The sequence below is a fragment of the Microtus ochrogaster genome, chromosome 7 (genome assembly GCF_000317375.1).
Source record: "Microtus ochrogaster isolate Prairie Vole_2 chromosome 7, MicOch1.0, whole genome shotgun sequence".
In the NCBI taxonomy this organism is placed as follows: domain Eukaryota; kingdom Metazoa; phylum Chordata; class Mammalia; order Rodentia; family Cricetidae; genus Microtus; species Microtus ochrogaster.
This window is the reverse complement of record NC_022014.1, coordinates 27,291,804-27,306,243: the sequence shown is the minus strand read 5'-3', so window position 1 is coordinate 27,306,243 and position 14,440 is coordinate 27,291,804.

Here is a 14,440-nt window from a genome sequence, read left to right as displayed (position 1 = left end):
AAAAAAAAAAAAAAAAAAAAAAAAGAAAAGAAAAGAAAAGAAAAGAAATCACGGCTCCAGTCTGATGTACTGGTCTCCAAATAATGATCTGGAAGATAGGGCATTTTGCTTCTCCTTCTCTCTCGGCATCTCCTTGGCCCTGTGTCCAGGGAAGGGGTCATAGACTGCTTGCTCCATAACCCAGAGATGATATACAAAGGCAATTGTACCCTTGTAGTACAAGTCAGACACCCAAGAGTCCTGCTCTCAAAACTTTCAACGCTGTCACCCTTTCAACGTGGCCTGTCCTCGTCACTCCCAGGTTTCCATGACCCCTGCTTGGTCTGAAATTCATCTCTCTTCCCTCTGTTGAAGCTCCCCACCTTATTCTACTGAGCCCGACTCCTTTGTCGGAAGTTGGCAGGAGGGGAGCTGGCACAGAACAAAAAGCCCCATTGTTTTTCCCTCTGCCCCCGGCTAGCCATTCCTGTCAGAGCCTGACAAATGCTTGTGAGCACCTCCGGTGACAGAGATGGATGAAAACCCTTGCTCATGGGCCCGGCACACCCTGGTCACCTGTGTATTCCTCCCATTGGGATCAGTCTAATCAGATGGCTGTTTATAAAGTCATTACTCGGTCATTTTGTTCTGCTGGAGTGGGGATATGAGGTTTCACAAAGAACACAATTAAAGCCCTTCCCGAGTGGTTACCACGGTGGGGGTGGCTAGGGACAGATTAGTCTCCTTGAAAGCTGTGATGATGACGGAAACTCCCTTGCTTCAATCAGTCCAGGGGCGCTCTGTCTCTTCCCCAGGACTCAGCGCTGGTCCTGTGTGGTTAGATATGAGGGCAGACCTCAACTGTGGTCCATTTGGACCCCAGTACACCAAAGACAAAGAGAGAATGCTGTTCTGGCCACTTGCTGCCTTTGTTTTAGGCTGGAGACCTCAGTGCTTGGCTTTCACATAATTCCCTGGGAAGAGATTCTTCCACGTTTGTGCAGTAATGTATTCTGTGTACTGGGTCCTGTTATTGTACAATAAAACAAGAAGGCTGGGAATCGATACAGAGGTGTGAAAGAACGCTCAGAATCATTTTCATAACCAGCAAATGTGGTTTTCAGCAGAGAAACATTTCCTTGCCTATTCCGAGATGGCAGGAGCAATTTTCAGTCTCAGACCCTGAGACTGGAACTCTCTGCTGCTTAAAGGGAAATGTCACCCAGAGGAGAAGCTGCAGCAGCCTGGACTGCCATGATCTGTACTCAGTCATCGCAAGCAGGTTGTGCGCTATGCAAGCCTCTCTCCCAGGGGAGGCTCTGGGCTGGGTACTTTCAGAGTCACCTGATTGGATGCCTGGACAAAGCCTAGGTTCCATCTGCTCTAGTAGCTGCACATATGAATTCAATACAGCAGCACAGTGGAGGAACCTCAAGGCTTTTCTTTAAAAAAAAAATGTTACATTTAAGTATGTATGCATGCATGTATGTATGTATTTAGTATGTGTATGCATATGCATGCATGTGTATATGAACATCACAGAGCACATGTATGTGGTGATAAGAGAACAGCTTTGGGGAATCAGTTTTTCCTTCTACCACATAGACTCCAGGAATTTAACTCAGGTTGTCAAGTTTAGCAGCAAACTCCTGTTGGTGGAGAGAGGGCCTGCTGTTTGTCCTGGCTGCCGGCTAGTTTACACCCAAAATAACCACACAAAACTGTATTCATTAAAACTCTGCTTGGCCCATTAGCTCTAGTTTCTTATCAGCTAATTCTTACATCTTAATTTAACCCATTTCTCTTAATCTGTGTATTGCCACGTGACTGTGGCTTACTGGCAAGATTCTAACCAGTGTCCATGTCAGGCAGAAGATCCATGGTGTTTCTCACTCTGCCCTTCTTCCCAGCATTCAGTTCTGTCTTCTCTGCCTACCTAAGTTCTGCCCTATCAGGCCCAAGCAGTTTCTTTATTCATTTAACTAATGAAAGCAATGCATGAACAAAAGAGCCTGCTACACCAAGCTCCTTTTACCCACTGAGCCATCTCGCCAGCCCTAGAGGCTCTTCTCAACCCTGCCATGAAAGCAGCTCATAGACTATAAATGAGCACGCCATTTCCTTCGAGTTTAAAGCAGTTGTACAAATACAATCAGAAATTTAGAGGAAAAAAATGTAGTCATACTGGGTCCAAAGACAGGGAATCTCAACAGAGAAATGGAAACCCACTGGAAATTTTGGAAATGCGATTTATAGTAATTAAAATTAAAAATGTACCAGATGGGCTTAATGGCAGATTAGAGATGACAGCAGAATGAATAGGGAGTGTGAAGACAGATCACCAGACATGAGACAATCTTTAGAGAGCAGACAGGAACAAGGCTGAAGAAAAATGAGCAGAGCCTCAGAAACTCATGCAACAATGTTGGGGAGTCTAACACATCTAGCAGAAACTCCAGAAGCAGAATATAAGTCAGAAGTAGCAAATTTTACCTGAACCAATACATATATGTACACATATGTATATATACCTATATACAATAAGTCAAAATAATGAACAAAATATGTCAGCAATAATACTAGCAGAAATAAGTTGCTGGAATCCCCCCAAATTTGTCAGAATAAATATAGACACACAGCTCCAAAAAGTTCAGAGAATTTCCAGAAATATTTATACATATTCTTGGCAGGTGACAGAAGAAAAAAGAACATTATCTATGAAGGCCAGTGACAAAAGTTACCACTGACTTCTCAGAAATAGTGGAGGCCATGAAACAAAGGACTAACATCACTTTTAAAAGTTATTATTCATTATTAATATTATTCAGTCTATTATGTGTATGTGGGGGTTATGTGTGCACAAATGCCGTGACTATGGAGGCCAGAGGCATCAGGCTCCCCTGGAGATGAAGTTATAGATAACTCTAAGGACTACACACTCTGAACCAGTAGAGTCATTTCTCTATGTCTGGGACTAACACCTTTAAAGTCAGTAAACAAAAATAGAGAATAGAAATAACTTTTAACCCAGACAGCTGTAATTTAGTAAAAGCATAAAAATCTTTATTTGGTAAAAGCAGACTACAAAAATGAGGGTAAAATAATCCAGGCCAGGATTTTTTACATAGATATTGTTTAAATAAATCAAACTAATGGAAAGTGAGTTAAATGATGGTTCTAAAGACCTAATATACAAGGGTAGAAAAGGGGGAGAATACAAACTTCCAGGGTCTGGAGAGACAGATTTATTGATAAGGTGCATGGCACCCAAACAGGAGGACCCAAGTGTTGATCTCAGAATGCATGTAAAATACCTGTCATGGTGATACACATCTGTAACTTCAGTATTTGGGAGGAAGATCCCCCAAAGACTCATTGGTCAACTAGCCTAGACAAATTGGTGAGCTCTGTGTTCAGTAAGAGACTGTGACTCAAATATTGGGTGAATAGTGATTGAGGAAGACATCCCATGCTGGCCTCTGGAAAGGGAAAATTACTGTAGACTTAGATTTAACCAGATCAAAGATTACACTAAGTATAAATGGACCAAAGAACAAGGATAAAATTCTTTGGCAGATAACAACTCAAATTTATAAAATTGATTATATTTATATGTACTGGTTCAACTTGAATATAAAAAATTAAAAAAATACCATTTCAATATTACAGTAAAGATAAAATATAATAATTAAAATATGTATAAGACTTCATACAATGTTGAGTTTAATGATGCTACACATAAGTAAAGATATATGCCATGTTTGTAGATAGGGAAACTCAGTTTTATTAAAGCATCTATTCTCTACAATTTTATCAGTAAATTCAATTCAATTTTAATCATTATTCCAGTGGGAATTTTTTAATTGAAAATTGGTTTTAAAAACTACATGGAAATATGAAGGACTGAGTTAAAATAATTATGTGTACTCTCTGACTTCTAATCTTCTACCTAGATAAAATAAAGTTAGACTAATGGTGGCTTGCAGATAGACACAAAAGTCACTGGATGTGTGTGTGTGTGTGTGTGTGTGTGTGTGTGTGTGTGTACAGTCATATGTTTTTCAACAAGGACTCTAGATAATCCAATTGTGAGAAGAAAATCTTTTCAACACTGGTTCTAAAACAGGTAGATATCACTATGAAGAAAATGAACCTCGACTCCCTAACACACACACACACACATACACACACACACACACACACACACACACACACACACAAATAAAAATCAATTGAAAAGAGACTATATCCTTGAACACAGAAATAAAACTAAAAATTCCTTTAACAGAAACAGAAGAGAAATGTTCATGGTTTTAGGGTTCTTATGAATGAAACAAGGGCTGCAAAGAACTCAAGAAACTGGGCAGCAAGAAACCAAATAATCCAATGTAAAAAGGGGTACAGGTCTAAACAGAGAATTCTCAACAGAGAAGTCTTAAATGGCTGAGAAGCACTTTAAAAATGTTTAATTCCTTAGCCATCAGAGAAATTCAAATCAAAACAACTTTTGAGCTTCCATCTTAAATCTGTCAGAATGACAAAGATCAAAATTGGGAATTAATCTACCACAAGACCCAGCTACACAAATCTTGGGCATGTACCCAAAGGATGCTCCATCCTACCATAGGCACACTTGCTCAACTATGTTTATAGCAACTTTATTCATTATAGCCAGAAACTGGAAACAACCTAGATGTCTCTCAACTGAAGAATGAATAAAGAAAATGTGGAAAATGCTCAACTGTTAAAAAATGACATCATGAAATAAGTGGAAATAGAAAAAAATCACCCTGAGTGAGGTAACCCAGACCCAGAAAGACCAACATGGTGTGTACTCAGTTATAAGTGGATATTAGCTGTTAAGTAAAAGATAATCATGTTACAATCCACAGACAAAGCAAGGCTGAGTAACAAGGAGGGCTCATAAAGGGATGCACGAATCTCTCTGGGGAGGGGAAGTGGATCTTGGAGTAGACGGGCAGCGGGTGGAGTTGGGAATAGGAGGAATCAAGTTGGGGGGCAGAGGGAGAAAGTACTGGGAGAGTTGACTGGAATTAGGGGGCATTTGGGGTCCATGTGGAAACCCAGTGCAAAGGAAACCCTCTGGACTCTATGAGGGTGACTCTAGTGAAGACTCCTAGAAATGGGGATACAGAGCCTGAACTGGCCAGGCAAGGCTTCCAGTGGTGGGACTGGAACATCAACCTAATCACAAAACCTTCAACCTCCAATTTGTCCTTCCTGCAAGATGTTCTGGGGTAATGATGGTACAGGACGTGTGAGAGTGGCCAACCAATCAATGATAAGTCCAACTTGAGGTCAGCTCTTTACACTACCTAGATGGCTAGGAATCAGAGGCCGGATAGCCCAGAGATCTAGGACAGAACTAAAAAAAGTCAATGAAATGATTTCTAACAGTATTTTGCTATACTCATAGACCAGAGCCTCACCCAATCATCATCAGAAAGGCTTCTTCCAGCAAATGATGGGGGCAGATACAGAGACCTACAGCCAAACATTAGGCAGAGCTCAGGGAACCCTACAGAAGACAGGGAGAAAGGATTGTAGGAATCAGGGGGTTTGAGGGCACCATGAGAACACACCCCATCAAACCAACTAAGCAGGGCTTACAGAGACTGAAGCAATAATCGTGGAGCCTGTATGGGTCTGTGCTAGGTCTTCTGCATTTCTGTTATGATTGTATAGCTTGGTGTTCTTGTGGGACTCCTAACAGTAGGAATGGAGAGGTATCTCTTACTCTTTTGCCTACTCTTGGTTCTCCTTTTTTCCTGCTGGGTTCCCTTATCCAGCCTTGATGTGAGGGTTTGTATCTAGTCTTATTGTAACTTTTTATGCCAAGTTTGGTTGATACCCCTGGGAAGCCTGCTCTTTTCTGAAGAAAGGGAGGAGTGGATCTGGGGGAGAAAGGAGGTGGCGAGAATGGACTGGGAGGAGTGGAGGGAGGGGAAACTGTGGTCAGGATGTAGTGTACAAAGAATAAACAAGTAAATAACCTAAGAAACACAGAAAACCTAAAAAACTTAATACTTGACTTCATATATAGTAAAAACATTTATTATTCTAAACACATCATTAATTAGTAAGACAAAAGTATTATACTCCCAACATAGAACACTAGTAACTTGATAACAAGATAAGCAAGTCAGGGCTAATGGGAAAGAACAGTTGCTAAAATGCCTTCTACATAATCAGGAAGACCTGAATTTGGATTATGTCTTAAGGTTTCTACTGCTACAAGGAAACACTATGACCAAAAAGCAAGTTGGAGAAGAAAGGGTTTATTTGGTTTATACTTTCAGATTACCGTTCATCATTGAAGAAAGTCAGGACAGGAATTCATTCAAGCAGGTCAGAATCCTGGAGGCGGGGGCTGATGCAGAGGCCATGGAGGAGTGCTGCCTACTGGATTGCTCAGTCTGCTTTCTTATAGAAACCAGGACCACCACACACCATGTCCTGGTCCTCTCCCACTGATCACTAATTGGAAAAAAAAAATGGCTTACGGTTGGATATCATTGATGCATTTCCTCAACTGAGGTTCCTTCTCCTCTGATGACTCTAGCTTGTGTCAAGTTGACACACAAAACTACATTTCCTTAGAACCGACATAAAATGCTGGACACAGTGGTGCATGCATGTGTGTAACCCCAGTGCTTGGAAGGCAGAGATATTGGAAGCTCATGGCCAACAAGCCTATCCAAACTGACAAGCTTCAGGTTCACTGATAGACCCTGTCTCAAGAAACAAGATAAAGAGAAAATGAGGAAAGATACCCATCATCAGCGTGTGGCCTCCACACAGGCATACGTGTGAACAGTCACTCACATGCACTCCTGCTGACAAGTATATACACCATACAACATACCTACTCACCCACTCCACACAGAAAGAGAAAGAAAGGAAGGAAGAAAGGGGGAGGAAGGAAGAGAGACTTTTTTAATGGACAAATAATAAATCCCATATCTATACTGGTCCTGATTTTCTGAAGACATCTCAGGTATCCAAAAACAGTAGGTACACAAAAGGCACTGGTCTGGGGATCAAGAGAGTTCTCTTTGGTTCATTGGTCGACTTGTTGTGTGACCTAAAGAAGACCCTTCCACCTCTGTGCTCTAGATACCACTTCTGTGCAGGTACAGTTTTTACCTTTAAGCAATGTGTGAAGCCCACATTAATCAAACAGAAGGAGTTCTAGATGTACCGGAAGTTCTGTAGAAAAGAGGCAAATTGCTGTCACATAAATCCTTAGAGTTGGTTGTCACAGAGGGTTGCTACGATAGAGCCATCCCATCTGATTATCAGATAAAATGACATGATATATGTGTATGCGGGTCTATGTGGTCTGTGATGGAGCACAGGTCCTCCTGTGCACATGCAGAGCACAGGAGTTGATGTAGGGTGTTTAATCACTCACCTTCTACGTTGCTTTTTGTGAGACACGGTCTGTCACAGACTGACTAGACTAGCTGAACAGCAATCCTCAAGACCCACCCATCTCTGCCTCTCAGCTTTGGGATTGCGGGCACATGCAGTCACACCCAGCTTTTATATTGATTTGGCATCTGAACTCATATTCCCATGCTCATGCGGCAATACTTGATCTACTAAGCCATTTCCCCAGGCCACGACCTGACATTTTGACACTCATGGTCACATACAGGCATAAGCATATGACATAAAACACATGAACATTATAGTCACACATTCATCTGTTCATATACCTAGAAGTGCCTGCCTACAATTCACCCACTTGGCCACATACATATGCAGGTATATATAGACACAGATAGATGTACACACACATTAATAGGACTGCATTCTCCCGAAGCCTGCATGTAGTGAGCACAGGCAGGCACATGGATGTTCCCAGGCATCACATCGTCATGAACATGAAGAGACACACTGAGATGGAGGCACACCCACAGGCATGGAGAACTAGAGTACAAAGGAGTCTCACCCAGGGAAGAAGAAGGCTATGTATATGCTATCGAGCATGGAAGAGGTCAGGGTCTCCAATGAGGGAGGGGATCCAGGAAGGCTGCAGGCTCCTGAGGCACAGGGATGAGGAGCTGGCAGAGCTGAGGAACAATAGCAGAGGGTGCCCATATATTAATAAGTAGTACCTGATGGGCTCCCAGGATAGGCAGGATGTGCCTGTGTGCCTCCAGGGGTCCAGTGGGGACTTCAGTCAGAGCAGTTTTGTCCATAGCACCACCAACCAAACAAGTAGGAGTGAGCAGGAGGTAGCTGAGCCTGGAGTTGGACAACCAGGAGTTGGATCACATAGTTGAATTTTAACACTGAGCTTTGTCAAAGACAAATTGAATCTGAAGCATGGCCTAAAGTCAAAGGGAATTGTACTACTCCATTCCCTGGCCCAGAGAGGGTGACAGACGCACCTGTAAGAGTGCCATACCCAGGTTCTGTCCCCAGCTCTGCCTTGGTCCAATTGTGTGACTGAGGAAACAATTCTTACCCTCTCCCAAGATGACATCTAACCTATGAGGCAAGATTTTACCCAAGAGATTGTGTAGGCCTCTCTCACCCTGAACCAAGCTTGTTAGACTTGTTCTGTAAATGGCCAGGCAGAAAACACTTCATGGTTTGTAGCCTGAATGATTCTGTCCAACCACTGAACTCTAGATTTGAGCTATGAAAACAATTGTAGACAAGAGGCTAGCAAATGAAAATGGCTGTGTCTTAATAAAACTTTATTAATAAAAATATGGGATAACATCATTTATGTCTTTTTGTTTGAACAAGTTCAAAATTCCAGGTACTAAAGACATATCCATATCACAGTCTGATAGAAAAGCAGTCCACGTGAACCCCAAACTATAGAGTAATGAGTAACATGGAATGGTGTAGGGGGCTGAAGCCGGCACAGTGGCATAGTTAGGGGCATGAGGGACTCAATAGTTAGACCACAGGACAGTGGGTGACTGCTATGTGACTCTATTCCTAGGAATATGTGGACAAGTGTCTACTCATCCCAGATAGGGAACTGACAACAGATCAAAGTATAGATACCACTCGAGTCCAACTTGGTGAAGCAATGATTTTTATTGGGGTTACTTTCAGGAGCAAAAATGACCCAAAGGCAGCTGCATCATCAAAGCTTACCCCAGCATGGGTAACGCTCAAGAAAGTCGGGAACCTGAAGCTCAACGCACAGCTTGCAGACCGCTCAACAGTCTCTTTCAGGAAGATCAGATGGTCTGAGCCTCATCTAGGTCTGCTGACTTGTTGTTTAGGTGGACCAGCTGGCCTTTGCTTCTTACTGGTGGCACTGGTATTATCTGAGCCTCTTCTAGGCAGCTCAAGCTTGTCGGATGGTATCTCACAGTAGTCTTTATAGTTTATAATTATGCGGAATCTGGTAAGTTTGGGGGACTTCCTGAGGCTGTTGAATTGTCTTCTTCCTGAGCGTAGTGAGTGCCCCCACAGGATGGGATGTTTCACCTCCTTGTAAACATCCTGTGTCTTAAGGAGCTTCAGTGAACAATGGGTGATTTGATGCAGGGAAATGCTAAGCAATAGTGACAGCCATGAAAGGTGGGGTGAAAGACACTCTAGAAAGTTGGCGGTGCATGGGCAGAAGCCTGAAATCACGGCTGTTCCTGCTGTCTTATTGAAAGCTGTAGGACTTACTGGTTGGAGGATAAACCAGATCATGGGGCCTTTTTCATCGCTGCACTAGACAACACACATTTGGAAACAAACAATTCTCAATTATTTACCTCCCTTTAGCTACTAACATTTTTCTTGGAAAGAGTCCATCCCATAACTGCTGATTTCAGTAAGGAGTTCTGATTAGACACTTTCTTCTGATTGCATAATACTGGTTGTTTCTTCTCTGTGTGCACCGAGGCCCTGGGAGTGGTGATGGATGCCCAGGTGACTGGAAGAGGAGCCCAGGAGCTGAGCATGGCTGATTTACACCGCTGTAGAGTCCTGGGCTCTGGTTTCCTACTCTGCCCCAGGCCAAAGCAATTCTGCCTGTGTCATCATTATGCTCATCAAGGGCTGCTTTGTCTCCCCTGGTCGGCCTAATTGCTCTCCTCATTTGGACAGCCCTGGAGTCATTTAGTAATGAAGATCACCGCGTGCTAATATGGCATCAGGAGCTCACCTGCTTGTTGGCATTCGGAGCAGCGTTTGGAGAAGGGAAGAGGCTCCGCTTGTCATTACAGGTGCAGAGCCTCACCGAGCTGTTCATGTGCAATTACCATCCAACAGCCTGGAAATTACAGTCCGGTTACAGTGGCTGCTAACGAGAACTAATTGTACCACCGCAGAGCTGCCCTCAACACTTAAGACAAATGGCCTCTGTGGGAACTCGGAGATGGGTAGAGTTATCCCGTGTGTTCTTGGAACAGAACAAAAAGCCACTAGAGGCTAGGCTGAGATTAAATGGGGACTCCTGGGTATTAAAACTTGATTTTCTAATCAATACAAACAAACCAGAATTTCATAAAGATGTCCATCCATCCACCCTTCTCCATTCATGCATTCTCCAGCTTTTCAATCACACATCCATCATCATCCTTCATCTAACCACCATCAATCCAACCATTCATTCACCCGTTCACCTTCATTAACTCACCATTGTCCTTCCATATATTCCTCATTGTCTTTGATCTTTCCTCTGTCCCTACAACCCAACAAGCTTCCATTAAACTTTTGCTCAGTACCTGATCAATATTTAATGGTGAAGAAGCCAGAGGTAACTAGAAGAGAACTCACACATAGCAAAGAATAATACCCAACAAATATTTTGGAGTGGATAAAAAAAAGCAATGACTATTTTCTTCAGAGAGGAGAAAATTATAGAGAGTTAAGTAAGAAGGTAAAGGAAGGAGAATATTCCATGTGAAGGAGAACCATCGACATGTTGGTGAAGGAGCCAGCAAAGGAAGAGGGACTGAAGATGCCTATTCTCTGTATTTGGATGTGGTGAGTTACTTCACAGCTCTGAATCTCAACATCCCTGCCCACAAAATGGGGAGAAGCTAGCACCTTTCTCATGGAGTTATCAGGAGATCTCTTAGAACTGTGTGGTAGGAAGTAGGTACCTGATAGGAGTGAGGGTTTCCTGTCATTGTCAACTCTATTGTGTTGCTTTTCTTGATTCTTGGCATCTGGGTCCCTGTAGGTTTTATAAGCCTACTGCCCATCTCCTCTGGGCTTTGGAGGCTGAGTCAGAGTCCTCCTCGCTTGGAAGACAAGCATTCTAGAAATCTGTGATGAATACATGCTTATAACAGGGGGAGGTCTGGTATTTATGGAATGCTGATTCTCTTATGACTGGAGCCCAAAGAATGGGGTCATAGGCATAGAAAGCAGTAGGGTCAAAGCCTAATATAGGGACAGCTAAGGTTAGGGATTGGCTGAAAGGAAGATGGGAGTCTCTGGAGGATCTGAAGCAGCCTATCCGTGTTTAGTATTGCCCTGGGTAAGGGAACTGATAATTGCTAAATGATGCTTTCTTAGTGGGGAACTAACTGTGGGGGAACGCCTGGGTCAGCATGATTAGGGCATTGTTCCTTCATGGTCCTTGCTGCCTACAACTCTGGTCTCTAGGTTCTGAGCCCATTGTTTCCAACCTACTCTAAAAAAGTGGCAGAATTTGAGAGCTGGGTCCTAAGGCCTCCCCACTCCCTACTTCCAAAGCTAGAGAACTCTGCTGGGTGGTCATTTCATTCCACTCTCAGTATATCCCACACACACACACACATGACAAAGATATTACTCTTTGCTGAGCCAGCTGGATCCCTTTTGGAAGAAAGCCCTTTGTCATATTAAACTTCAATCCAATTCCCTAGACTCTATTCTCTCTCTTCTACTACTGAAAGGCAAGATAGAACGGCATTCCGTGGCAGCCCATAAGCACTGCTCATCCAGGATTCAGGCTCAGTGTGTAGGAAGGGGGTGCTTGAGTGGCTGCCACTGGGCTCATAATAGGGGTGTTGATAGTTGCCAATATACTCTACCTCCTTGACGTCATTCTCTCCCACACTGACTACGTTTTACCACGTGTCTTATCTTTGCCAATAAAGTCTGCTCCAGGTGGGGTTAAGTGAGTTCAAACTTGCTTTTATGAGACCTGAGATCTTCCTTGATATTGACCTCCACCTCTTGAAATGTGAGTCATACCACTAACCAAGGGCTGTTCCCATAAAGAGACCCCACAGAGGGAGGTGGATGGCTGCCAAGGATATCCCAACTTCATATGAGCTTCCTGAGAACTGCAGCCATAGGGACTGCCTTTCCCTGGGTCATGTGGGTCCTACCCATGTCACATTCAGAAATATGTATTTTTTACTTCTGCTCTCTACCACACAGTATGGCCGTAGTTTGTACACAGTAGGGAGTGATTGACTGATGGGGGATCCTGAAAAGTATTTGCTGCTCATCCCTGGACAAAGGAAAGCCCCAGCAGTAGCCAAGGGGGCTGATTCCTGCTCCTCTCAGTTCTAGCATCTTTGTGATGAGGTAGGGACTCCAGATGAACTGAAGCTCTCGTTCCAAGAGAGGCACCTTCTCTAGCCATGGGTTAGTGTAGGTGATGCCCCCACTCCTGCAGCCTCAAGACTGACAAAGTAGTCAAGTGACAGTCCTCCTGGCTGCACCCCCGTGGAAGCACGCACTTCCAGACCACTAAAGTCAGTCAGCCTACTGTCCCACCAGACACTTGCAACCAGCCATGGCAAGGATGCTAGCTGGCAGGGAGTGTCTAATCATAGACTGTGAAAGATGGATGAGCCTTTCACTGCATCTTTATCCCTCCTTAGGTTTTGGCTATAAACGATTCATTCCAAAGGTGATGGGAACAGGCGCTAGTATCTGCAGCCTTTCTCCTCGGATCACTTCACGGTCTCCTCTCTATTATATTATGCTATCAGCAAAAATACAAAATAAGATTAGGATGTTTATGCAAATTATGTTTTTATAATCATGTCTGAAGGAGTCTTTGGATCAAATTTTCAAGACAGTTTCTCTAAATGTGAGCTTTTCCTTTATTGATGGTGAAGGATGTTTTTAGGAGATTACACTGCACCAAATTTGGAGCTAGCAGAACTGGGGAGGGTCAGTTGCAGCCATCTCTTGCAGGGGCGGGCAGGTATCTGCCCTAACACACACACTGTAATAGTCTCGTTTTCATGATTATCACAAGATAAACAGATGCAAGAAACTAAAGAAAAGAGGGGTCTTTTTAGTTTCATAGTTCACTTTTCTCAGAGGTCCAGTTCTAGCTATACAGTAGGATTAATTTCCATTCTCTTCATAACACAAGACTCCGGGAACCAAATTCCTGACTCAGGTCTAGGGACAAAGTGAAATCACAGAAAGTTCCATCCACTAAACTTACCAGAATCTCTGGGTCCAGGAAAGAGGAGCTCTGAACAGTATGTGTTAAGTCAAAGCACTGAAGAACAGGGAGGGGTCTGTGCAGTCAGGCAGAATTTTCTAGAAGTCTGAGTTATTCGAAGAGTGAGCTACTTTAAAAGGATGCACAAGACACAAGAGCAGACAATACCATAGCTCAGGAAGCAGAATGGTCTTCCCAGGGCCACAAAGCTAGGCTGACAACTAGAGATTGAAGCAAACACAGCTCTGGCCACATAGATCCTGGAAACCAAAAAGGGGACAGGGCATGTCCCACTCATCCTCAAGACATATTTGTTGGGCAGGTTAGTGCCAAAATCCCCTGTCCCTCTAAGGGCTTCTCCTCCATGGTGAGGGGTTGTAGGCGGGGCTGCAGTTAGAGCCTCTTCAACTGCTGAGCCTGGAGGGAGAGCCCATCTGATGAACCTCTTCAACATTTCTTTTCCCAATAGATCCAAACCACTCCAAAGAGACACAATATTACATTTCTTAGACATTTCCCCAAATACATATTTATCAGGGAAGCCTGAATAAGCTAAGAAGGGCTCAAGCCTATTTATTTATGTATTCAGTCATCTCTGGGGTACGGGTTGTGCCTGCGTTAACAACGGGAGACTGCAATTAGATTGCATTTGGTCTGATCCCCTGCTCCCGGGATGGGATTAGGGACTGGATGCCAGAACCTTGCAATTCTCCACACTCATGATGCCTTTCTTCCAAGTTTATGCCTCCGGGATGAGAGGTTCTCAAACTTGGTTTCATATTGGAGTCACCTGGGACATTTTAAAAAATAATACCGATGCCTTTATCCTGCCTGCGGAGATTTTGACTTTGAGAGTAACTTCAACATGAGAACTTTGCCCAGCTTCCCAGATGATCTACTGAACAGCAAGGTCTGAGGTATGGACCAGGTAGACCAGGCATCTGGTTGGTACAAGCAACATTCGCCGGTCAATCATTCTCCTTCTCTGGCTGTGACAAACAGGAAGAATAGAGCACCAACCAAGGCTAGGTTAAACCTCATGGACAGCTTCACAGAGTAGCAACCTGA